This window comes from Harpegnathos saltator, unplaced genomic scaffold, assembly GCF_003227715.2.
Source record: "Harpegnathos saltator strain DR-91 unplaced genomic scaffold, Hsal_v8.6 scaffold528, whole genome shotgun sequence".
Classification (NCBI taxonomy): Eukaryota; Metazoa; Arthropoda; class Insecta; order Hymenoptera; family Formicidae; genus Harpegnathos; species Harpegnathos saltator.
In genome coordinates this window covers 238,098-261,999 of record NW_020230347.1, presented here as the reverse complement: position 1 = coordinate 261,999, position 23,902 = coordinate 238,098, and the positions used below count along the sequence as shown (strand labels likewise).

The 23,902-nt window shown below is 40.0% G+C and overlaps 1 protein-coding gene across 1 annotated transcript in view; it reads left to right on the top strand.

Moving 5' to 3' along the window:
- Positions 1-915: 915 nt before the first annotated feature.
- Positions 916-23,902, top strand: part of LOC112589500 (uncharacterized) — a gene marked incomplete at its 3' end in the record, with an annotated part of 95,224 nt that continues 72,237 nt past the window's right edge. The window contains exons 1-2 of the mRNA XM_025303023.1: positions 916-1,295; positions 4,578-4,682. The remainder of the gene's footprint in view (positions 1,296-4,577; positions 4,683-23,902) is intronic.

The following is a 23,902-nucleotide window of genomic DNA, read 5'->3' as shown; positions in this document are numbered from 1 at the left end:
GTCGTCATCATCGTCGCGGTCATCGTCGTCGAGGTGCTCTCTCGTTCGCCGACCCTCCACGAGGAGGAGCAGCCCCGCTCGTGCTCGAGGCGAGGATAGAGAGAGAGGGAGAGAGAGGGAGAGACAGAGAACGACGAGGACGGCGCACCGTCCGAGTGCTGAGTGCAGCGGGGGAGAAGCGGCTCTTCAGCAGCGTACAGCGGAGCCAGCGTATACGGCGGTGAAGGGTGCGCGCGTGAGGGAGAGGGGAAGCGAAGCGTCGCGCGGGCGGGGTGGACGGACGGCTAGCGGCTCGGCGAGAGGGTGGGTGACAGAGAGAAGGAACGAGAGTGCGAAGGAGAAAGAGCGAGCGAACGAGCGAGCGAGTGAGCGAGAGTACGAGGGGGAGAGCCGAGCGCGAAGGGGTGGTAGTAGCGTGAGAGTGAGAGGAGTACAAGTAAGAGGGAGAGAGGGAGGGAGGGAGAGAGGAAGAGAGGGAGGGAGGGAGGGAGGGAGGGAGGGAGGGAGGGAGGGAGGGAGGGAGGGAGGGAGGGAGGGAGGGAGGGAGAGAGAGAGAGAGAGAGAGAGAGAGAGAGAGAGAGAGAGGCAGGCGCGCGTATTGATTCCCGCGTGGCGTTATACGGTGAGGTGAGAAAGCTGCAACCGGAAGATTCCTCCTGCCTCCTTTCGCCGCGGGAGAAAGAGTGAGGAGAAAAATAGCCGTAGTCGGAGAGTGGGAAAAAAAGAAAGACAGAGAGAAAAAAAGAAAGACCGGGAGGAAAGGGGGGGGGAGAGAGAGAGAGAGAGAGAGAGAGAGAGAGAGAGAGAGAGAGAGAGAGAGAGAGAGAGAGAGAGAGAGAGAGAGAAGGTGGGAGGGAGGGAGGGAGGGAGGGAGGAAGGTTGACGAGAGGGTGAAGAGAGAAAGGAGAAAGAGAGCCGGCTGGTTTGATTGTGCTCTCTCGCGCGGCCCGCTCGCTCGTGCTCCCGCTCTCGTCAGGTACGTGTGTCCAGGTTACTCGCACGCGACGCCCCGACACGTCACGGTCTGTCCTCCGCGTCTTTTTATCCTTCCGCTTGTCCGTCGCCGGCGAGACGGAGGCGCGCGCGCGCGCGCGCCCGCTCGACTTTTCCCCGAGGACGGCGAAGGCGCGCTCGGGTTTTCTCTGTCGTCTCGAGGGCTCGCCGAGGCGAAGTTTCGAGCACGAGTGAGCGCGAGACCAAGTGAAACGGGGAGTGAGGGAGACGGCCCGACAGCGCCGAAAGCGGCAGGAGAGAAAGAGAGAGGGAGAGAGAGAAGGCATTCTCTCGAAAAAAGGGTATATCGATCGGTTGGTCCGGGACCATCGGCTGGCACGCCACCACACGATTTTCGTGGTGGCTCTGCTCTGTCTCTGTCTCTGTCTCTCTCTCTCTCTCTCTCTCTCTCTCTCTCTCTCTCTCTCTCTCTCTCTCCTTGCCCGATATACCGGCATCACGGCACCGGTGCCACACGTCGCCGTTTTTCCTACGCTGCCTTTTCCTTATCCCTCACATACACCGGCCTCTTCGTAGACGACTCGTACGGGCCTCCTTTTCCTCGCGGGTGCGCAGGTGTCGCTCGGAAAGCTCTTGCCGCGAGGACGACGTGCCTCCTTTTCCTTGCGGGACGACGCGCTTCCTCGGTGAGTTCCCGTCGAAAGCCTCGTCGTGCTCTCGACTCTCGCCCCCCGAATGAATCGTCCCGTTGGTGTCAGCGCTCCGATATCAGTGTCTTGTCATCGATGTCTTCGTAGAGATCCTCCGGAAGAGTTTTCGGATGAAGTTGCTTCGAATGTGCTACGTTGTTTCAAGACGAGCTCCGTTCTCGCCGGTGTGAGCGCCCGCTTGATGACGATAAACGGTGCAGTTCTCGTCAGTGGATGATCGATCGTGGATGGCGTTCGGAAACGTACGCGACGTCCTCGTCGTCGTCCTGGCGAAAGCGTCGGGAGAGCTCCTTTCGCGATATCGATATCTCGTCGTCGGCCGTTTCTGTGAGAATCGGAAGTGACGTTCCTCGAGGACAGGTTAGTTGTCGGCCGGCCTGTCAAGGAGAGACTGATCATCATCACCTCAGATGGGTTTTTGCTGTCGAAGTAGAGTTCGCCGGCTATTCGCCAATATATGTCGCGTAATTTATTCTCACGGGCATAAAGACGGTAAACGTCGCCGAAGGCGGTTGGTCGAAGTCACGGCGATTTCGGGCGATCGTCGAGAATCCCTTACGATTCGTGTATCGCGCGAAAAAGACGCGTTCGTCGTTGCTTCCCCGTCATGATCTCACGGATCGCGCCGCTCCGACTCTCGTTTCATCCCGGAGGACGCAATCGATGACGTGCACATTGTGCCGTTTTATACCTCGACCGTGGTCTTAGGTAGAAAATCTCCTCGTGGCTCGTCCGGAGCGCGCTCCGTCATCGCACCGTTACGCTGCGAATGTTCGCACGCGCGTATCTGAAAGCACCGCGGCGCGGGTGCGTGCAGGGCGGAAAAAATACAAATATCCACCGCGTACATCACCCTTCGTGCTGCCCTCACCACTCCGCCTTCTTCCAGCGGTCTCTCTCTCTCTCTCTCTCTCTCTCTCTCTCTCTCTCTTTCGGTCGTTCCATCTCGTGCGCGCCGGTGGGGTCACTCCTTCCAGCGTGGTGGTCATGGATCGATATAGCGTAGGAGGATCGCCACGGTGAAAGGAATCGAAGAGTGAAGTTCAAGAACCAGTTGAATGTCGGTTATGTAAATGGTTATGTCGGCGGCGCGGTGCCGTTGGCATCGTCTGATACGCCCGCGACGGGATACACGCGACGCGACTCCGCGGTTATCGGTCGCCCCGTCCGACCGACTACTGTCTGTTTCCACTTCGTCTCGCGCTCCCGACGTTTGTAACTGCCGCGTCGCCGTTCTTTACGTCGAGGCAGTAAGCCGCCAAATCCGACGAATGGAAGCTCGAGTTTTCACGCGGTTGTGTCGTTACGTTTGTTGTCGCTTCTCCAGTCGATCCCAGACGATCTACATTCGTGCAACGGCACTCGAGACTAGATTCCATTCTTGCGGTTTTATGTTCCGCGGGAGGGAGGGGACGCGTGATACTTAAAGGTTCGCGGAGACGAGCACGCGAGTATTGGGATTCTGGCTTGTCAGGATGTGAGTTTGATGAACAGAAGTCTGCTGGAAATCTCGTGGCGAATCGACGACGAGTCGGGGTGTCTCGTCGATTGAATTTCACTCTGGGGGAAGAATATCACACGGATGCTCGTTACTTCCGGCCGGCTTCAGTCCGAAGAATGTTTCTCGAGCAAAGGGGATGAATACGTAAATTCCGGCGCGCGTATGAACGTGTAATTTCCGCCGATCGACGGCCGGGCGTAAAAGAATCCAATTAAATTCCTTCGGCGGACGGAATACGCGGCCGAGTTAGAGAAGCTAAAAATCAAATACTTCCGCGAGTTTCTTCGACTGCGAGTGGCTCCTCGCTGTGCTATATAGCGAAGAAGTTCCACGGCGCGGGATGCTCCGCTTTGTTCGGCGCCTCGTTTTGTGCCATTTAACCGCAGTGCTAACAACAATCAAATGTATTTGCGAGCAAACAGCGCTCTTCCATTACCGGCGCGCGCTTTCGAGCCTCATTATTCTTCCACGTCGAAAAACTTGACTTTGTTGGCACGTCGCGTGTACACAATTTTTGCGTTAAACATTGCGCAACAAATAAATCGAGGTATCCTGTATTGATACTGCAAACATCCCAAGCGATTTAGATACTCGTGCGTTTGCATTGATATGTTTGTCGAATATATCGGACAACAGTCAAATGTTTGCTAATTTTTATACAGAGCGGCCGTAACGCCACAAAGTGAAAAACACACGTGCGCGCGTGTGATAAAAAGCGAAAAGGCGGAGGGAATTTTTTTTCCCGGAATGCAACGGCCGATATATATATATAGAGAGAGAGAGAAAGAGAGAGAGGGAGAGAGAGGGAGAGAGAGGGAGAGGGAGGGAGAGAGAGGGAGAGAGAGGGAGAGAGAGGGAGAGGGAGGGGGAGAGAGAGAGAGAGAGAGAGAGAGAGAGAGAGAGAGAGAGAGAGAGAGAGAGAGAGAGAGAGAGAGAGAGAGAGAGAGAGAGATAGAGAAGGCAGAAAAACGAAAGAGAGACAAAGGCGAATAAGAGGAAGAAGAAGAAGTGGAAGAAGAGGAAGAGGAGCTAACGCGCCACTCGGAGGAAAAATCGCCGGGTATTGTTAAGTGTTAAGTGGCGTGTGTAAGGGTATTAAGTAACCGGCGTGGCGTGATACACGACATAGTTAATCTCGTGTATGCGTAGAAACGATCGGACCGCTTTTTTTTGTTACGCCTTCGATACGCTATTAGCCCCGCGTCGTTTAAAAGTTGACGTTTTACTCGGGGGGAAAAATTGCTCTCTCCCCCTCCCTCACTCACTCGCTCGCTCGCTCGCTGCACCACCATCTCTCGCTCTCTCTCTTTCTCGATAAAGGCGAGACTCCTTATGTTAACCTTCGGAGGAGTCACATGGCACGCTCCGCGTCTGCAGCCGAGGACTAAGCACCCGCTTTTGTAATCTTTCAGGAAAACGGAACAGGGTGAGAGTCGTCCAGCAGAATGAGAGAAATCGCCAGATACCGATCGAGCAGGGATCCGTCGGCCCTTCGCACGAGAGATGGTTTTTAGAAGGTACGTAACCGCCCGCATGTAACTGAGAGAAAAACTTCTATTGTTCATAACAACTGAATGTTTGCTGTTTGACAGTTGTATAAATCAAACGGATACCGCAACAAATCATTTTTCGTTATTTGTAATTTTAACAAGTATACATCGCTGGGAATCAGCGATCATACATGTTTGTTGGATGTACGACTTCTAGTAAGAAGAATAACAACATCGTAATAGCGTAATATACAGGGTGTCCGGGATCTTTTGGAAATAAAAAATTGTGAAGATTAATTGGAGCAAACTGAGAAGAAAAGTCACGTATCATTTTGAAGAAATTGCAATAGTTATTACATTATTGATGATTGGAAATGACCACATCTAGAGGCTCTTTTAATTGATAACTTGAAAATTTGCGTACTTTGCAAAATGATGGGGACTTTTTTGTTCAAAATGACCTAATCTATATTATATGATGGTTACTAACGATATGAGAATATTGAACTTTGAAGTCTAAATCTTGAATCTATCGTTAGGCACAATAGCCGCCATACAATTGTAGGTTAGGTTATTCTGAACAAAAAAGTCCCTTACCATTTTGCAAACAAGTATGGAAATGTTCAAGTTATCGATTAAAAAAGCTTCCAAATGTGATCACTTCAATCATTAATAATTTAATAACTTTTGCGATTTTTACAAATAAGTACTTGACTTTCCTTCTCAGTTTGATCTGATTAATCTTTAGAATTTTTCGTTTTTAAAAGATCCCGTACACCCCCTGTACACATGCACGTGACTCTTCTGTGCTCTATATTCTGAATTATTATATATGGATGAAAGCATCTCTGAAAGTGATTTATAAGCTTTTTTAAGTAGCTACGAACTACTTTTACAAACCTTTTTATTGATAAAGTACTTTTGCAGTACGAGCCTTTGTGTGTATATCCGCCTTAACTTCATTTAACCTTATCTAACAGTTTATTAATTTTATATTGTATCGTGCCAAAATAAAGATAAAATAAAGATTAACGTAATAATGCGTTATTCTGTTTCTTTCTGCGAATGCCTACAAAACACAAACACAGAATTATTATTTCGTTAACCCTTCTTTACCAATGTTTAATTAGATGTAACGGAGCTATATTTGAATTATCTGGTAATTATGACACGCGCTAGTGTAGCATTGTATGTGTTTCATTAAGTATTTTACGCATTTTGCTATATATTATACGCCGATGAGAAAGAGTTAATACAACTGATTTGCTTACACATAATTTTTAACCTTTGCTTGTATTCTGCATCGCCAACAAATCAAAATTTTGCGGTTTGTCGGATTAACATAACAATATCATTTGCTCCCATTATATTGTTTGTATTGCGTAACATAACATAACGTAATGTAACGTAACGTAACATAATCTCCAGTTCGCCCTCCCGCGTGCTCGCGTGGTTCTTAGGGATGCAACGAAAAAGCGATAATATCGAAATATCGATATATCGAGAGACAAATATGGATATTTTTATCGATATTTTTTATCTCCGATAAAATCGATATATCGTTATGAATTTTATTGATATTTATTCAGTTTTATTTTTCAGTTACAGAGCTCTGAGGGCCTATTACGGTTCTATTACCGACATGAAAATTACAAAAGTGAATTCACTAGAATATATATTATGTAATTGGTCGATGTTTATAGTAAATTCGCTCACAATTATCATTTCCATCTCGATCGTTGAACCGTAATAGATCTCCTGCTCCATGTATGCGGTGATCACCGGCAAACAACTGCGGTTTATTATATATTTTCTAATAAGAATGTGACAATAAATTATATGAAGATAAAAATTTTTAAAAGATTTAAAAAAATTTTTCGTGTACATTCTTTATATGCATACGCATAATAAATATATATAATAAATGTGTACACATTTAATAATCATGTATTGTTAGCTACATTATACAATATATTACATGAATAGATATATAACTCAAATTTATCGCGAACAATACATTGTGTAAAATGACCTTTACATTAGTAGTATATTAAATTATTTTTGACTTTTTGTAGTATTATAAACAAATATTGAATTTGTTATGTTCAAGATAGCATTGTTGTAAAGTTTGTATCAGATTAAACTTAGAAACACATATGTACATATATTTTTTTATATAGATATCGATATAAATATCGATATTTTTCAAAATTATCGATATTATCGTTATTGATGGTTCTAAATGATGATAATATCGTTATCGATATTTTGAGAAATCGTTGCATCCTTAATGATTGTTCGTCGCCGATGCATTGAACGTTCTGTCTCTTCTGGCACCGAGAGGACCGACTCTTCGTGTTCGATGTAATCGCGGAAAGTGCAGAGAAGCGCGGACAGTTGTATTTAGCGTTAACTGCCGTGCGGTTCGAAAGCGAGCCTAATCCGAGCTCGAAAGCAAATTTTGTGGGACACCGGAGGCGCGTGACGGGATATCACAAATCGAGATTACCACTGAATATCTAGCCGATATTAAATAAAGCAGATCCAAAAGAGAAAAACGAGATTGCGTTGCTTTCGATCCTCTTCTTGCTGTCTCGCTTTATTTCGGAATTGTCGGAAATATACAATGTGAGTAAATGGGTCCTCTCTCTCGCTCTCTCCTTCTCTCTCTCTCTCTCTCTCTCTCTCTCTCTCTTTCTTGAGCATGGTATTTTGCAAGATTACATTTTTCTGCGGCGAATTACTTAATTCGTCTGAATATTTCTTTCGTTTGAATACTTCTTCACCGTCAATCGGAAATCGCGCGCCTGGAGTTATCCGTCTCCGCCTCGCTCTGGAAACAGGAATCTGTTGCATGTAACGTGTCGTGAGACACGTAATAAACGTTCTCGACGTAGTCGCGTTGAGGATCGACGATTGAGTATGACGGAAAATTGGTACCAGTCGATGTTTCTCAAATGAAGTAGCGATTACATTTCATCGTGGCGTTACGCTTGACATGTTTCGAAATTCGAGTGCGAGATCTTGTCTCTCGTTGTGTAAACTAAATATCGCATTGCAGGACGAATGTACTACAAGCGTGCGCGTGTGTATGTGTATATCGTGCTTGTGTTCGTAGAATATGTGAAATCATCATCGTTTGACGAGGTATCCTGAAACTCGTAACGTCACAAAAAAATTATTCTGTCGCTATGATAAACTTTTCCATTGTTTGGTAAGAACAGGGGTCAAATGGAAAATTTGATTAGAAGGACAGAAGATTTCTATAAGAGTTTTATATAGGGTGGCCCATGTAAAGTGTGACAACCCAAAAACTCTAGAAATATTTGTCGTATTAAACAATTGTTGATGATAAAGTTTCATGTGTATTCGGGAGGTTTTTCTAACTATATAAATAAAAGTCCGTCCCTGCTCTCCCCTGAAGGGGGTAACTTCGTAATTTCGAGTGGGACCTCTTATAAAATGTTACACGTTTGGGTTTTACGGGAAGAAACAAATAAACTTTGAAATCTGGAACATTTCTTTAAAAAATACTTCTATCTATCAAAAGTTATAAATATGTAAACTTTACAGCAAATTGCATTCAAACTAGTGATAAAATTAGATGAAAGACTTTATAGTTTATCACATGTTTTACTTTATTAAATGTTCGAACTGTTCATCACTCACATTTAAACACTTATTAATTCTTTTTACAAAATTTTGTCCAACTCTAAACAACATTTCTGGGGTTAAATGTTTATAACTTTTGATAAAAGTATTTTTTAGAGAAACATTCCAGATAAAGTTTACTTGTTTCTTCCCGTAGAATCCAAACGTGTTACATTTTATAGGAGGTCTCATTTGAAATTACGAGATTATCCCACACTCCTTTTCAGGGAAAAGAGGAGGTGGACTTTTTATTTATATAGTTAGAAAAATCTCTCTTATATATGAAATTTTGTCATGAACAATTTTTCGATACGACAAATAGTTTTAGAGTTTTTGGGTTATCACATTTTACATAGGCCACCTTATATATAATTAGTTAATTTTTGTTTCAATTAGTTTATCTCAGCCGAGTTTTGATACAATTGAATGTTCGAGTAAATTTTTTCAGTCACGGCAAGGAGAATGTCCCAATTAGTGATATTGCCTCATTTTGACTTAATAAATTGCACCCATTTGACTTAATAAATCATCTAATACGAGTCCGTATTTGTCTGAAATATGTGCTCTTATTCTAAATTTTATATACAGGGTGTTCTAAAAAGATATGTAAAAAATTTAAGGAGATATTCCTCACACCTGAAGGAGAAAAAATGTTATATGGACGTAGGTGCGGAAATGCTTATTTCAGGAGTTATATTGAAAATACTGTTAGCTGTACTACTTACATAAGGAAAAATTTAGGATTAATTAATATAGACGACAATCGTTTAATTAGGCTTATTTACATTTGGTTTTAATGTTTTATTCTGATTGGTGTTTACGAATAAGGCACAGTTTACCAGAGAAGGGCATTTTTGAACGTGTCCGTGAATCAATGCGTCGACGTGTCACTGCTTATATTCAGGCGAATGGCGAACATTTTCAACATTTATTGTAACTAACTCAAGGTCACATTAAATCTAAATGTAAATAAGTCTAATTAAACGATTGTCGTCTACAATAATTAATCCTAAATTTTTCCTTGTGTAAGTAATACAGCTAACAGTATTTTCAACATAACTTCTGAAATAAGCATTTCCGCACCTACGTCCATATAACATTTTTCATCCTTCAGGTATGAGGAATATCTCCTTAAATTTTTGACATACCTTTTTAGAACACTTTGTATTAGGAAGTTTCAAATGTTATAACAGGTTTCGAATAAAATTAAAAACTATATGCCGGAGCATGCATAATTATGGGCGTAGTATTGACGGCAAATTTGAACAGTTATTCGCCAATATTTAAAAAACTTATAGTTAATATCAAATGTTTATTCGATTTATTTAGATACAGTTAATCTCTAACTTCTTTAAAATTAAACTGTCAATAAGAATAAAGCAAGACAAAACTAAGCTATCATGGTACTACGAATATTCCTAAATAATTTCTGCGAAAGAACATTATAAATAAATTAAAATTTCATTCATAGTTCAGAAAAATATAAAACTCGGAACGTTCATGCTTCCCCACGTAATGAATTCCGTGTACTTAGCTTAATATGTATTTTATTAATTTTTTGATTTAATTTTTTTAATCTAATTTTTTAATTTTTATTAATTTTTTAATTTATTTTCGCGATGAGATTACTTTTCGTCACCAATTGGGGCCTTCACTTTGAGAAGTGTCTAATTGGTCCATTGTTTTCAGGTATCTTAATCGAGAATTGAATGTTCAGACGAATCTTTTTTATTGAGCTCATGGAAGTATCACTTCTCGTTTCCGAATTTTCGACCGGTTCTTATTCAGTTCATACAAACTGAGATTTTCCTTTTCGCGCGCAATCATAGTCTCCCAGGTGACCTTGATATGAGAATATCAGTTTTTATATATTCAGTTTTTATAAATATCGTATCAACGACGATACTTAATGGCGCGATAACTCACTTTTACGTCATCGTGAATTCCATTCGCCGTTGGCGATATATCGTTTGGGCGGAACAATAACTCAACGAAATAAACAAAAATAACATTCTCCCAGTGGGAAGTATCAGTGAAACGTTTCGCGCGCATTCTACGCTTTTTCTACACCATCCTAATTTCGCTGCTTATCTAATCACAAAGGAGCGGCATGAAGCAACCGACATTTAGCTTGCCGCTCTTCTTGCTCGAAATAACGAAAGTTACTTCACGTTATTTTCGTGATTCCGCCCGACTTGTCTCGTATTTCTCTCTCTCTCTCTCTCTCTCTCTCTCTCTCTCAACCCCTCTCTTTCTCGCTGTTCCTGCCATACATTATCCCGATTCCGACGTTTCATGTGTAATCAGTACACAAACCAGGAGAAGTGTTAAGCTTAATCATGGGCAACAACAGTGAGGCCCCATAAAGCATGAACGGCGTGCTCTCGAAGATTTACGCGATTGCAACGAGGGGCAAGAGAGAGAGAGAGAGAGAGAGAGAGAGAGAGAGAGAGAGAGAGAGAGAGAGAGAGAGAGAGAGAGAGAGAGAGAGAGAGAGAGAGAGAGAGAGAGAGCGAAGAGCGGGATACAAAATCGGCGCACGGCACCCTCGGGAGTGCGTGACGGTTTATCTTCCTCCGTTGCACGTGCATTATTATCATTATACTGCTCGTTCTTTTTCTTCCCTTCCTCCCTATCCCCCTTCGCTCTTACCCCCTCATTTTTTTCTCTCTATCTCTAACTGTACTCTCTTTCTCTCTCTCTCTCTCTCTCTCTCTCTCTCTTTAGTGCAAGCACTTTCCAGCAGCACGCCTCACCTCGCCTCGCCTAGCTTCGCCTTGCCCTGCCACGCCGCGCCGCGCCGCGTCGACTCGAAAGAATTTCGCAAGGGAGCGATTGGTCGTTTACTTGCTATAGCGACACTGTTTACGACCCCGGGTTACGATGCATAGTGCAGTAGTCGGTGGATAAGCCGCTGCAGTGTGACCTCTTAGCAGTTATAACCCTTCCTCGGTCAGAATTTACACGGAAGTCCGGCCCGGCGTGGATTTCATGAGAAATCGCCGGCTGATCCGTCAGCGGGGCACGCGAGCGACAAATCCGATGAGTAAAAATAAACGCTAACGGTGGCATTAAAGTTCCGTTTCTCATCCGTGACTCCCTGAGTGTTTAGTGAGGTGCACGCCTCATGAGATTACGTGCGCGTCAAGCAGCAGCAGCCGGAGATACGAGTCAATTTTCGTCAAAGTTGCCTCGCGACGATAAGTCGGCGGGAAACTTGTCCGGGGAAATATTTCCCGAAGAGGCAAAGATTTTTGCTTGTATTCCCGGGACAACGATCCGAGAAACACAGTTGCGCGTCCTTCAGCAACGAATTATTTTATTTCTGAGAGAGAATGTCTCTCGTAGCTTTTTTTCCTATACATTCTTTTCAATTCTTCTTGATTCTCTTCGACTCTTTTCAATTTTATCATGCTTTCTATTAGGTAAATCGGAAAGTTCCGTCCGTTTAGCGACAAGTAGCTATAGCTAGAACTATCATTAATCTCTAATGTCTAAACGAAGCTTAATAGTTTGTTTTGACATCTGTCAATAACATTCAGTACATAAAAGTATACGTTTGCAACAATAACATTGTCTTTCACTGCATAGAAAATGTCGAAATTTGAGCCAAATAAGCGTCATTTGCGCGAAGTGTTAATCTTTTGCTTCAATTGGAAGAAAACTGCAGGTGAAGCTCATCGAATGCTTGTAGAAGTTTATGGTGATAATGCTCCTTCCGATAAAACATGCAGAGAATGGTTTCGACGCTTTAAAATTGGTGATTTTGACGTAGAGGACAAAGAGCGTTCTGAACGGTCAAGAGTATTCGAAGACGAAGAATTGCAGGCATTGGTAGACGAAGACCCATGTCAAATGCAAAAGCAACTTGCAGAAGCATTAAATTGTTCTTAATCTGTCATTTCCGATCGTTTGAAAGCCTTAGGAAAGGTTTACAAGGAAGGAAAATGGGTCCCATATGAACTGAAGCCAAGAGACATTGAAAGGTGAAAAACCACCTGCGAAATTCTGCTCGCTAGGCAACAAAGAAAGAGGTTTTTACATCGTATCATCACTAGGGATGAAAAATGGATTTATTTTGACAATCCCAAACGTCGAAAAATTATTTGCAATCTTGGCCAACCCTCAACATCGACGTCAAAACGGAATATCCACGAAAAGATAGCAATGCTCTTGGTGGGCTCTATTTGGTGGGATCAGAAGCGTGTGCTGTACTATGAGCTATTAAATAGTGGACAAACAATCACAAGGGATCTCTACAGAGAACAAATGATCCGCTTGAGCCGAGCATTGCATGAAAAACGACTAGAATATGAAACGAGACAGCATAAAGTGATTTTGCTTCATGACAACGCTCGGCCCACGTCACAAAATCTGTCAAGGAAACGTTAGAAGCATTTCGCTGGGAAGTGTTACCCCATGCGGTTTATTCCCCAGACTGTGCCCCTTCCGACTACCACTTGTTTCGGTCGATGGCACACGCACTTGCTGACGAATACTTCAATTCTTATGAAGACGTCGAAAAATGAGTCTCTGACTGGATAGCCTCCAAAGATGAGTCATTCTTTCGCCGCGGAATTCGCTTGCTGACCGAAAGATGGAAAAAAGTAATCGCTAGCGGTGAACAATATTTTGATTGATGTACTTTTTCATTTTGTTTTTTAAATAAAGCCACATGTTTTACAAAAAAACGGACGGAACTTTCCAATTGGCCTAATATGTAGTTAATTTGTTTCCGATTTTCGACAATTTTCAATCTTTATTTAAAAATCGATAGAACAAGATTAATTAATGAAGTATTTTCCGTTGTTATCGATAACTTTACGCCATTTATTAGGCAACTGCTAAATTCCATCACGATAGAAACTTGCTGGCTTTGAGGCTACAGTCATCGATGAAATTTCGTACGTCGTCAACTGTCGAAAAATGTGTATCAGACAATGCGTGTAACATTGACTGAAACTAGTGAAAATCTGATAGAGCCAAGTCTGGAGAATACGCCGCCTGTGAGAGAACTTTCCAGTCCAAGTATAAGATGGTTTCCGTTGTGGTTCCTGCTGTGTGCGGTTTAGCATTGTCGTGCAGCAGGCTGACTTTACGGCTGCCTTGTCCAGTAAATGGCCTTTTTTCTCAATTGCATCGTTCAAACGTAACATTACTCTTGGTAAATCTCTGTTTTAATGGTTTTACCCAGTTCCAAGAGCTCATACTACAGCACACCCTTCTAGTCTCACCATATACGAAGAAATATATTTCTTTCTTTTCCGAAACGTTTGGGTTTTGCAGTCGACGTTGTCGGCTAACTAGGATCTATTCATAGGTTTTTGCGTTTAGGATTTTCATACATAATCCATTTTTCGTTATCAGTTACGATTTTATGCAAGAAATCTTTTTTTTGTTGTCTGTCGAGCAGGGTAACGCATGCAGTAAATCGGCAATTTTTGTTGTCAATGGTTAACTCGTGTGAAATCCATTTTCCTTCTTTCTGTATTTTTTTCCGATACGATGTAAACGATCGTAAATAGCTTTCTGGTTTACTCCCAGCTTTTCTGCAAATTCTTGTATTTGTGCTGTATTTTCATTCAATAGATTTTGCAATCCCTCGTCTTCAAATTTTTTGGCTGACTAGGGCGTGGTTAATCATGAAGATCAAATCGGCACATGCTATCAATCACAGCATTTTCATCATAAGTAGCACAAATCATTTTGGCTGCTTCAAAAGCGTTTTTGTTTAAATGAAATACGAAATGCATTGCATATCGAATATATTCGTTATCGATAGCCATCGAACACTATTGATTATTTGAGATTATTTGAGATTATTAAATACAGATTATCAAATTTGATCATCATCAAATCATATGTCATTTCGAAAAGTTAAATGTCAACAACACTGTAAAACCGCAAAAGTGCGGAATAATATTAATTTCAAATTTTGCTCTGAGCTGAGTAAATTTCATCGGAAAGAATTAACTAGACCTAATATATATATATACTAATAGAGATTTTAATTTCTGAAATATAAACAGCACCGTGACATAGAAGAATATTTATATATTTATCAATAATAAATTAATAGTCATTTAAATTAAGTTTGTATTATTATATATAGTATATACACTATGCATATATAATATAGAGTATAAATTATATAAATATTAAATTATATATTAGCAATAAATTAAGGCTGAATGTCGATGTGCTCCTCGGTTACCAAATTTTATAAGTTTTTTCTAGAAAATTTTTTTTTATTTCCGCGTATAACGCTTGGTCGACATATTTTTATATGACGTAGACATATTCTTATATGATGGAAAATTTTAGACTTCTTACTTTGTAATCACGGAGAAATGCATCGCGACAAAGCAGTTGCGGCTCCTTCGTCGTCGATCGGCTTCGAGTCGATTCTTTCAGCGATCTTATTACTTCTCGAAATGACGAAGACACGACTTACGCGATTTTTGCTGTACAGTTCAATCATGTAAGCACATCGACTGCTTTAAGTAGGACGACATCTGCGTTTGCTCGCCTTGGCATGCTTTACTTTCGGCTCTGGCATGTGCTCGTTTCGGCTAAGTTCTCAATGAAGTTTGCCCAGCTCTAATTAAATTGCGAGTGAATGAGTGCAGGGCGCCGTTATCGAAAGTGTCATGGATAATAAGTTCGCCGCGGAATAAGTAAACCCTATCGTGCAACCCCTAGAGACGAGAGAATCCGCGGGAGGATTGAACTTCAAAAGTATCGCTGTGCCGATTTGTTTGCGAGACGTGCAGGCGCGCGGAGCAACGCCGTCAGTAGTCGCGACCGAGTTCGGTCAAATGACGTCCATATATCAAGGATAATACATCATCGATTGACACATGTGACAGACTTCGTGCTTTCGCTAATGACACCGTATTTCTGCTCATTTCTAATTTACTACGAGACCCACATATACCGTTCATAATCGAACCTCGCTTTTTGCTTCTGACATTTTTCGATAAGATTTCATCCATTTTGTGCTATTTGAGTCTTTCAATTGGGTTAGCGAGTTGGGTCTCATATTGCTAACTCTCTGATTCGTATATAAGACTTCTTTTTCAAGTTCTTTCTTTCTTTTTTTAATTTGATATTTAGGCTTGCCAGAGTGTACATTTTACTCTTCGTGACAATTTATAGTTTTGTTCACTTTTTTTTTTGACGCTTTTGTCTCCAATGAAGTTCGTGGGAAAATCTTTTGTGAGACAGTCATGTTTTGTTCTTTTGTTGACTCCATATTATGCTTACAGTAGTAATTATTCCGTTTCGTCAATTTGTGAATTTCTCATCTACAATATTATAATTTACGCATAGTTTTGTTCCAGTAAGAAGAGTTCAAAATAGGACCGAAATGCTGCAACATTTTTAATGTTTTTTTAACATCTCAAATTACAATGTGATTATTAATAAATTTCCTGTACTATAAAATCCAATCCGCGACTATTATAGCGTTTACATTTCAAGAGTTTTGTTCGATATCGAACGGTTTTTTTTTGTTATATTTATATCTGAGTATAATCCTGAATTATACACTATTTTATAGACAATAATAGAAACATTAACCATCAAGTCTAAGATTTAAGTCACCAAATCCTCATCGAAAGCAGTTCTGATCTTCTGAAGATGTCATTCTTCTCGTTCAATAGTTCTCCACCAGAACTGTTGAAGTCCAGAAATATGTCACTAGCATTCTTAAAAGGTATTAGAATGTTCTCAGCAAGATACTTGACGTAACCTACATACCAAATATCATACATAGCATGGACATAATAACCTACAATATCGGGTGCCATTCTTATTTGTACAGTAATACCTTTTAATAGCGCCTTTTCCTTCAGAATTATGTTCCACAGCCATGTAAACGTAGCATATATTTTATTAATATATCTAGATTATATTCCAGCTTTTAAAAGTATCCAGCATGTGCTTGCTATCGCCGTCTTTACGAGAAGGTGTCCTGAATGTAGGAGTATAAATCTTGATGGTGAACGGAAAACTAAAAAGATTTTAGAATTTAGAAGTAATTCTTAACTAAACAGTAAAAGGCCATCGGTTGATCGAAAGCAAATAAAATTAATATATCTCACATGTCACATTGATAAAGTTCCAACATTGGCCGGCGTGTGTTTTAGCTATTGTAATTTTACGATTGAATATATAGAAGGTGTTCCATTTTAAACGAGCCAGGCAAAAATCTCGAAAAATATGGAAGATATTAAGAAACGTTTCAGACAAAAGTTGTATAGTTTCAAAGGAGATATAAAACAACTATATCATTTTGTTTGGCGCTACTTTCGAGCTATTCACTGATCATTATTTTTCTGAAACGGAAACAATTTTTTATTATATCATCTTTTTCTACCAATTAATTTTAACAACTTTTGCTTGAAACATTTTTTTATTTGCTTAATATTTTTTGAGATATTTAAGGAAAACTTCATAACTTTTTCAATATTTAACTCACGATATCTCGCTATTTGTCGGAAGAAAAAGTGGTACTAGACTTTTCTGCTCTATTTAATCTCAAGAATATTGTTATAATAGCGCTCTGACTTTTGTTAATTTACTGACTTTCGGAAATTGAAAATTATCAAATTATCAAAAGTCTATTGTAACAATATATTCTTGAGACCAAGTAGAGCAAAAAAGGCTAGTACCACTTTTTCTTCCGACAAATAGTTAGTGAAATATTATGAGTTAAATATTGAAAAAGTTATCAAGTTTTCCTCAAATATCTCAAAAAGTATTAGGTAAATAAAAAAATGTTTCAGACAAAAGTTATTTAAATTAATTGGTAAAAAAAGGCAGTGTAATAAAAAATTGGCATTTCCATTTAAGGAAAGTAATGATCAGTGAATATCTCGAAAGTGGTGCCATTTGTAAACAAAATGATATAGTTGTTTCATGTCCCCCTTGAAACCGTACAACTTTTGTCTGAAATATTTATTTCTACAATCAAAAATAAGAAAGTTATTGGGGTGGGCAACACTTAAAATGGTTCACCCTATATGTGATTATAACAAAATATATATAACTGTATAATTTATACAATAATTATAATTCGTCTCTGAACAAAAATCTACTAAAAAATGCGCTTCTTCTATTCGAATTTGAACGAAATCTCTGGCGTTTCGCGAGCCCGTTTCCGCAGCGAACGTACATGTCTACGTCGGTCTATGCACCGCGATGAGGCGGCAGAAATTTTTTCAACGAATACGTAACATTCATTACGGAGATTACGATCTGTTAAACACAATTTTTCAATGTAAGCATGCAACACCGCGTTTCTTGTCAATCCTATCGCACGAGCGTGCGGCCGTAGAGAGTATACGAGCATTGGCGGGGAACAATTCAACCGTAAATTTCGTGGCAGGCGGCAGGCGGAGATCCTTGCGGATTTTTACAAAGTTAGCGGTAACACCGCTGAGAACGCTCTTCATGGGGCACCCACGATTCTCTTTGCTCCAGCCCTCCCTCGCAAAGAGAATTAAAGGACGATTTGGCGGAGTTATATGTACGCGGAGGGTACGCGAGATTCCCTCGAATAGATCTTTGTCGAACGAGAACGGGGGTGGTGTACCTTTTTTTTCAGGGTGGGATACTTATAATGGGGGTCAAGGTTACGACGTGCAGACCTTGACACGCGCTTCGGGAGCTCTCATTGATTCTTAATGAGGGAAATTCGACACAGAATGCCATATAAATAGTAACCCGAGCAATTCGGCATAGTCGGCTCGCGACTGATGTCGCTTATGAGATTCCCGTCGTGCCATGCCATGACCCTAGATCAACTGTGATCGCGTGTCGGCATGTACCATCGATTATCCGATCGTGTTCGATAGCAAGATTGCCGTAGAAGTCGGTCATTCCCTCCTTCCCCTCTCCCTACCGCTCTCGTTTCTCTCTCTCTCTCTCTCTCTCTCTCTCTCTCTCTCTCTCTCTCTCTGTCTCGCTTTCTGTCTGACGGTAGAAACTGTACTAGCAAAAACAATCGGTTGATGATCGGTTTCAGGATGAAAGTCGATTTCGAACTGTAAACGGCTGGAGAAGTTTTTGGTTTTGATTTTTGATTTTGGAGAAGAGCTGGTTTTGTTGAATGATTTTAATGGAGAAGTGTGGAAAAACCTCTGCTGAATAATGCTAATAGTACAATTTACTACACTTGTATCACGCGATTGGACTATGTTCGTACGGAAACCACAAAATTTATATGTGATATGAAATAAATGAATTTTTGCATTTTTAAATCTGATGGTATGCAGGTATATCATATGTGCGAAGGAATATCAGAAAAGTAATTTAATTATTCTCTGAAATTATTATTAGCATTAGATTAACGCATGTTATGTAGGAAAGATACATGGAGATTTTTTTTCACGCGTATTTTTCAGAGTTGAACTACTGAAAGAGTTTGTTGTATTTCTTGGGAAAAAGTTATTTCTTTTTATAGTTTAAAAATTCTATTTCATATAGTTTCATTTTTTGACCCCTCTCCCTCTCTCTTTAAATATCACATGCCAGAAATTTGTTGACATTATAAGATATATTCCAATCGGGTAAAAGTACTTTTGAACTCTCTTGTTTCATGAATGTTCATATCTTGGAGCGAAATTCTCTGCGTTCTAATTAAACTGCAGAAATTGAGTCACTTAATAATTTGTTAATGAAAGTGTTTCTTTTTTTACGTACATTTTTAGTAGTTCCAGTTTCAATTTGCAATTCGCGACTCGCAAATACAACGTGAGAAGATTAAGGAGTTACACAAAGATCGATATTTAACATAATGTTGAAAGTGCTGTCGAAATGCTGACAGTGGGAGAGAAAGCAAAGATGAGCCTCGCAAACGAAACTGCGATCCGGGCGGTATAATTTTCAGGATATTTTTGCACCTTTTCTTTTTCGCGCGAGTTGCTCCGGGTTCTATCTCGTGCGTGCAACTCGGCAGCCAAATCGAACTTCTGTTCTTTGATATCGCGAGTGCGAATTTACTGCTCATTAAATTATTATTTCTCCATTAAATTCGCCAAGTCGATGTCGATGAGAGATAATTGATCTTTATTATTATGCCTATTTATGGCACTCGTGGATTACGGTCGGATTTCGTTTTCGCTTCATTAATAACCGGCAGGACGTAGACGGAAGAGCGGCGAGGGTTTGATCGCGAATAAACGAGCGAACGGGCAGGTCTCATTAATTTTCGCGGATTTTTTTGGCATTGTCGCGATTTATTAGTACGAGTGTGCGCCGGTGTGTATTATCGATTGTCTTGGAGCGGCTAGCGATGTGTTTGTATTCTGGCCCCCCTCGTTCGAATCGATCGGAGGCGATGTCGTTTAAATATTTGAGAGAATCGCGGTTGTGTATTTTACGGCGGGAATTAATATATATTTGCCTTGATCCTGCGCGCACGTGCGCTAACGTCGATATAATATTAAATGCGAACGTGGTATTGTAAGTAATACGCAGGTCAATTCGACCGAGATAATTTATACGCTAATTATGCGCAAGCGAATCACGCATCACTGACTGCGCATTACGATTTACTGTTTATTGATATGTTTTAATCGAATATACGTGCTTCTCTGCGCTCAGATCAACATAGAATAAATATCGCGGCTCTCTCTTATGTCGCCCATGATGTCAATGAGCGCAATTTTGTCGGCCGACATGTCTCGTTCCGTGCCTCCTGATCTTTGGCCATTTTGTCAAATGTCAAATATTGACATGTTCGTTACCAAGCGTTGTACATGTCGGACGTTCAAATCTCTCGGGAGGTCAACGTTACGTATATATGCGACAACGATCATTCTTCTTTATACGTCCATATTCTTTATACGTCCGAAGCAAACTAAAAGTGGCTCTCTCCCAACTCCGATTAATCCAATCGATGATTGATCGGGAGAACTGCTAATAGCAATTTTTAATTGTGTAATTTGTAGTTTGGCGATAAAGAAAAAATTGATAATTCTACGTATTTTAGGACAAAACTAATACTTGGCTAAGAGGTACGTAACAACTTTAAATAGAGGCTATAAAAAGTGAACGCGAAGACTTCTTGCTTATTTTAATAACAAACTATTTTTTATTTTCCATGTTGCTAATTCTGCCGGCTGAGATGATTATCGATTAGCTTAATCAACATTTCAGGAGCGCAAATCTATTTTATAATGTCAATAGTATGTCAATAAGAAAGAAAACAGAGTGGGTCTCTCTCTTTATCTCTCTTTTTCTGTAGGGGGAATGTTTCTTAAATAAGCCGCGATAGCGAACATGTTAAAATCGTACAATATCGCGTATGATAAAAAATTTGACACACCTGCATGGAAAATAAATCTCAGTTCGCGCAATTGAATAGGTAGTAGATAAAAAGTCTAGTGGTGAAAATTGATATCTTCGTTACGGAGCAGAAAAAAATTTGTCTGAATACTCAGCTGTCAAATTTGGTTGAAAGAGCTGAGAGCAATTGACTGATTAAAAACCTGCTACAAGAATTTTTGGCACTCCAGTTCTTTTTATTCCAATTAAATTTTCCATCTGCGGATCTATTTTATAACTTTTAACAACAGCGTCATTATTATTACGTTGCGCATCTTTTTTACCAAGAATTGAGTAAGCTAATATATTTTTTTAATTAAATTAAATTTAAAGTTAGGGACCTATAAAATTAGCCTAGTTAAATTAAAAGTTAATTGAATGAAAATTAACTTAATTGAAAAAGTTAAAATCAAATTAATTTGTTAAAGTTAAAAGTTAATTACGCAAATCAGTATTTATACTTTTTATATAAATAGCTTTTTAATCGTATGTTAAATCTATGTGGGACAATTAAACAAGAAAATATCGACTGCTTAGAATTCTATAAAAAGAAGAATACTACCCAATTGTACGTAGCGCTCAGAGAGGGGAAAGCAAATTCTCTTGACATTATCTTTTATTTATCTTATTCTACACGTTATAAGCAGCTCGCAACGATTTCAATATAATATTAATAACACTGATTAATTATTTTAAGGTGCATAAAAATATATGTTCTTAAGTTAATATTAATGCATTCTAAAGTAACTACTTCAAGTTAAGAATTAATTCTTTTGAAGTTAACTAAATTCTTTTGAAGTTAACTAAATAGATTGAGGTAGAAAAGTTATTAACGTTTCAATTTAATATTTAATTAATTAACTACTTATTACTCAATCGTATTTCTATCATGTATTGTACGTACAACGACTAATATAGTTATAATAATATTGTTATTAAAAGTTCCATAATAGACTTACTCATTTCTTGCAGATAACGAAAAGTTCAGTTACACTAATGGAATTATATTTTCCGTGTGGGAATTTATTTATTAACGTATCGATGTCCTGTGCATGTACGTTCTAACTGATATGGCATCTTGTTCTTCAGCTGCTATATCGTGGTACTTCAAATACTACTCGCATGGCACCGACACCCGTATGAATACAGTTAGGAACACGTGTTAATTAACGCGATGTTGATGAGAGCCCGATGAAATATTTTAATCACTCGATGGGCATGATAACCAGCTCATCGATGCACGTATGATACGCGTGCGCGCGTGTATATGTGTGTATTTTATGATGTGCGCGTGTGTATTGCTCGCTGAGAGACCGAAGTGCAATGCAACACTATCGTGGAATAATACACGACGGATGAGGGTGATTTTGACCTTGAAGATCCGGAATGTTTTGAGAACGCTAATTGTCTTGATTTCTCCGGTTGCCGAAACAGCGTGTTTTTTTATTGCCGGACAATGACAGTTGTGTTTTTTATTGGGGACTTGAATAAGTTCTCGCTGTTTCTCGACAGATGGTGTTACCTTAGCCTTTTTACATCGGGCAATACTACAGACAACTACATCGTGAAGCTCCACCATTAGGCTCGAAGTGACAGTATATGTTATTCCGCCGAAGCGTAAACAACATATTTTTTCATAGCGTTAAACATGTCGAATTTCGTGCCAAAAAAAGAGTATTTGCGGAGAATTTTACTGCATTACTTTTTTCAAAAAAAATCTGCAGCTAAAGCATATAGAATTCTTGTAGAGACTTACGGCGACCATATGCTCTGTCGGAAACACCATGCAGAGATTGGTTTAGACGCTTTAAAAATAATGATTTTGATGTTGAAGATAAAGAACGCTCTGGCGCACCGAAAAAGTTTGAAGACGAAGAGTTGGAAGCATTGCTCGATGAAGACCCATGTCAGACGCAAAATGAACTTGCAGAATCATTAGGAGTTGATCACACAACAGTTGCCAAACATTTAGAAGCATTAGGAATGATTCAAAAGCAAGGGAATTGGGTGCTGTACGAATTGAAGCCGAGAGATGTCGAACGGCGTTTTTTCACGTGTGAACAGCTGCTCCAACGGCAGAAAAGGAAAGGTTTTTTGCATCGTATCGTGACTAGCGATGAAAAGTGGATAAGCTACGATAACCCGAAGCGTAGAAAATCGTGGGGTAAGCCCGGCCATGCATCAACATCAATGGCAAAGCCGAATATCCATGGTTTCAAGCTCATGCTCTGTATTTGGTGGGATCAGCTGGGTGTAGTACATTATGAGTTTCTCAAACCTAACGAAACCATCACGGGAGATCGCTATCGACTATAATTGATGCGTTTGAGCCGAGCATTGAAGGAAAAACGGCCGCAATACGAGGAGAGACACGACAAAGTAATTTTGCAGCATGACAACGCTCGGCCACATGTTGCAAAACCGGTCAAAACCTACCTGGAAACGCTCAAATGGAAAGTCCTACCCTACCCGCCGTATTCACCGGACATTGCTTCTTCCGATTACCACTTGTTCCGATCGATGACTCATGGCCTGGCTAAGCAGCACTTCCATTCTTATGAAGATGCCAAAAAATGGCATCGATTCGTGGATAACCTCAAAAGATGAGTCGTTCTTTCGACGTGGTATTCGTATGCTGCCAGAAAGATAGTAGAAAGTAATGGCTAGCGATGGACAATACTTTCAATGACATGTTCTTTACTAATTTTTTTAAATAAAGCATTCATTTTCACGAAAAAACAGCGAGAACTTATTCAAGTCCCCAATAGATGGACATGCAGTATAGTCAGAAATGAAAATCTCAACATTTGGAATGGTCATATATAGGATGTTCGGGATTTTTTGGAAACGAAAAATTGTGAGGATTGATCAGATCAAACTGAGAAGAAAAGTCAAGTAGCATTTTGTAAAAATCGCAATAGTTATTAAGTGATTAATGATCGAAAATAACCACATCTAGAGACTCTTTTAATCGATAACTGAAAATTTACGTACTTATTGCAAAATAGTAAAGGACTTTTTTATTCAAGATGATCTAATCTACAATTATATAATGGCTATAACGTGTCTAGTAATAGATATGAATATATTAAACTTTGAACCCTGTGAATCTTGAACTTGTCGTTAGGCGTAATAGCCGTCATATAATTATAGGTTAGATCATTATGAATAAAAAAAGTTCTTTACTATTTTACAAATAAGTACACAAATTTTTAAGTTATTAGTTAAAAGATGCGATCATTTTTGATCATTAATTAATAACT